At 34.1% G+C, this 3836-nt stretch overlaps 1 long non-coding RNA gene across 1 annotated transcript; it reads right to left on the bottom strand.

The window, feature by feature from the left end:
* Positions 1-278: 278 nt before the first annotated feature.
* On the bottom strand, positions 279-3325 carry LOC147389927 (uncharacterized). Its single transcript, XR_015170945.1, has 3 exons — positions 3156-3325; positions 1472-1583; positions 279-664 (listed from the first exon to the last, which is right to left on the bottom strand). It is a non-coding gene; the product is annotated as an uncharacterized LOC147389927 (long non-coding RNA).
* Positions 3326-3836: the final 511 nt, after the last annotated feature.

The following is a 3836-nucleotide window of genomic DNA, read 5'->3' as shown; positions in this document are numbered from 1 at the left end:
CAAATATGCCTTTACAAAAATTATTTTTTAGCAAAATACCTTCTGATTCTAATTAACAAAACCCTATTATAATTATAAAGAGTCAAATAAACAACACAATATATCTTCTAAAGAATTTGACATATTAACTAACTAAATCTATTAAGAAACAAAAGTATTGGTTCAATATATGTATGTAACCCATGTTGAAATGGCTGTCCTGTATTCACATATTCAAAAAAAAAAAAAACATCACTTAAGATTATTAAATGGCTGATATTCTGCAAAATGTGGACATCTACATTAAAATAAATAAAATTACTCATTAAATACCGAAACCAAAACACGTTGGTACATATATCACCCATTTTCTATACAAATCCATGAGAATTGAACTGCAATGGAAGTTCAATGTACAAAACAGCAGTTGGGAGGTCAACATTTGGACATAGAGGTAACCTTGGAGATCTCCATTCCAAACACTTCTACTTCTTGCTCTTCTTCATTGGAACCAATGCGACCTGGCGTCTTCCTTCACTTTGGCGCTGGTTAAATCCAGTCCGCTGATGGAACGTTTCCTTTCGAGCATTCCATTCATCTGCTATTCTCTCCATTACATCTCCCATCAGTTTCTTATTTTCTGCTATGTGCTTTATGTTTTGAATATCCACCACTTTACCAGCATCTTTAAAGATTAACCCAATAAGAAGGAAAAGAAAAAAAAAAATGTATCAGAAACAAGAAAATTATGGGGCATATAACTTGTATAGGATACATGGTGAAAAATAACCAGTGCTAACTAATTTAGCCCCACCTCAGAGATCTCCCACAAAATGCCAGCTAATCAGATGGCCTAGCAATCTCAAAATTGTTTTTTTTTTTTTTTTTCATTTTCATTTTTGTGTGTGGCAGTGTTACAAAGAAAGTGATTTACACCAATCACTCTGGAAAAAAAATTGAAAACCTCAGTTCTCAAATCAATCCACGGCCCATGTACAATGAAAACATCCATTTTTCAGTTCTCATGAGTCATGACCACATTGATGTCCACAAAATCTCTCCCCAACATTATGGATGTATCATCGAACAAGAAGAAGAAAGAGAGTCGTCTTCCATTCCAATAAAAAAGGTTTAAAAAAAAAAGAAAGAGAGAGAGAGAGATGGAGAAAAGAATAATATTTGAAATAAATGCACTAAAACCAATATAGTTCTTCGTGAAGAACAATCCCAGTCCATGCTTGTTTCAAATAACTACTATTATTGAAGGAGATCTTCAAGGTGGGAACCAACCCAAAAAATCAAGCAATGTTTCAGATCATGAGGCAGCATGCAAGTTGAATTAGCAAGCATTGAATCAAGTAATTAGGTAAATTCCATGTGTACTGTTATATAGGCAATAAACCAAGTTAAAAATAAAAAGAGACAATAGAAGGTACCAATGATGGCAAGTTCCTTAGCAGTTGCATATTCTGTTGACATAGAAGATTAGTACCTTAGAGAACTCATTTATAGGCTCATCAATGTCCACCTTGAATGGAATGAGATCCATTGAATCAACACTTCTATTCAAGCCAACCAAAGAAAAGCATTGGTTTCATGAACACCTACATCATATATAAAAAACATGAAGGCTTGCTTATCAAAAAAAAAGAACATGAAGGCTTGACAATGGGTAACGAACATGAAGACCTGCAACATCATATATAAGAAAATAAATTTCATAAATTGCATAAACCATTGAATTCATCTAAACCATCCGTGAAGTATCATGTTTAGACTTGGCTAAACTATCATGTTCATACCAATAACAAGGCCTTATCAAACAATTTGGGCTTAGTTAAACGAATCATATTCCTCCATTCCACTTTGTCCAAACCCAAGTCTCAAAACTGTCATGTTCACACCATAATTAGCCGAACGAATAAGTTTTTGGAATAAGAATTTGCATTTTAAAGTCACCATAGCAGGGCAAAGCTTTTTCAAATCAACTATAAAATACCACAGAAGTGCTCTGAACCAGAACCATGACTTGGACTTGGATGCGATAAGTTTGACCCTACCTTAACTACAAAAAATAAGTTTGTGGACCCACATGTTTGTGAGTGAGAGAGAAAAAGAGAGCAACTTTAAGGAAGGATCAGTTCAAAGTTTTGATCAATGTAGGAAGCATGATGGCAGCAGACAGATGTTTCGGGATCTAAGGTAACTATCGGGAAAATAATAGGTCAGCATTCAAATCTAGAATGTGACCTTTGCATAATGCATTTTCTTCAACCACAATGCTATAACTTGAGCAAGGTAGGGTCCTCTCCCTTAGCCCACGACTTCATCTGTTGCTACCAACATTGTTTTCTTACTCAGACCTTTTACTTTTAATTCATCATGTCCTTCCATTACAAGACGAAAGCAAACTTCTAAAGTTCCAATTTGAGACTTGTCTTTTATGTGCATATTGCACTCAGAACAACACCTAGACACATAAATCAAAATCATGAAATGAAATGTTAAAAGGAATATGTATCATCGTTAAAAAGAGACGATTCCATCGGACAAGGTCTGCAGACAAGTGAGCAAAAAAAAAAAAAATTGTATAAAATTTTATCGGAAACTTGATTCCAACTTGACTAAAACAAAATGTCGGGAGAAATCATAGATCAGCATTCGAGTCTAGAATGCGATCTTTGCCGTTTCTTTCAACCCGTTGTATGTGTTATATAATTGTTGTGGGAGAGGTTGCGAAAGCCACAATGCTACAACTTGGACAAGGGCAGGGGCCCTCTCCCTTTCTCCCTAATCACTACTAGCATTATTTTTTCTAGTAAGCCATTAAGAAGATTCTGAGTATTGAAGAACTTACTTATTCAACAAAAAATAATTGGTTTTTGGTAGAATCCATTAAAGAGAACATTGAAAAGTGGCTAGTTATTAGATCCAAATCAAGAAAAAATGGGTTTTTTTACACAAAAATTAGTAAAGAGAGTAGTTCCGATCAACCAAACAAATTTTAGATAAATTTTTCGCAGATGGGACAATTTTTATCAAGAGTTTGGAGGAAAGAGTCAAATTTTCAGTAAAACAGGGAGAAAGACTTGGATCAAATGAGAGGGGGAAAAAAAAACTTTTTATTTACATCAAAATCAAGTGAAAAAAAAAAAAGGTGTTCAAAACAAACTCACCTGAAAAAACAGAAGAGAGATAGAAGAACAGAAATGAGTCCCCCACACTGTAGTTGAAGCAGATCTGGAGTTCATTTCTTTCGGAGCTCTACGTTTATAGTGTGTTCTTGAGAGTTGAGTAGAGACTAGAGACCACTATTCTACTTTATGAGTGAAATTTTAGGGTTTCTTCCTTCATCGCATCATGGTTTTGGATGTGGATTATGCTCATGGACGCCACGTGGCTTTCTTATAGAGTCTTATAAATCAACTCTCCATCCCAGAAAAAAGCAAATTATGTTTGTGGCAGGTAGGGTAGCTTAGAGTGAAAAATATTTTTTGTGCAAGTAAGAGTAAAGTAAATTTTTTGTCGAGTCAATGATAACGGATTTTTTTATCGATCACAAATTCACAATAGCTTATTAATGTATAGACTTTTAAAATTCTTGTGGGTGATTAGGTCCTCGTTGCCCCTAACATAAATCCGCCCCAGCAATGTCAACGAAAATTGATCGAATCAAATATTGTAATATCCAAATCCAAAAATTAATTACACTATTTGAAATCGAAATCCAACTGATGTTATTCATCAATATCTGGATTCAAATTTGATTGATTTTTTGCATATCGGATAATATCTGATTTTTTTAAGAAAAAAAAAAACCACCTTCACATCTTCAACTTATTTTAAAAACCAGTGAA

The sequence above is a fragment of the Akebia trifoliata genome, chromosome 12, assembly GCF_017979445.1.
Source record: "Akebia trifoliata isolate Shusen 1 chromosome 12, ASM1797944v1, whole genome shotgun sequence".
Lineage (NCBI taxonomy): Eukaryota > Viridiplantae > Streptophyta > Magnoliopsida > Ranunculales > Lardizabalaceae > Akebia > Akebia trifoliata.
This window is presented reverse-complemented; position numbering and strand designations above follow the sequence as displayed.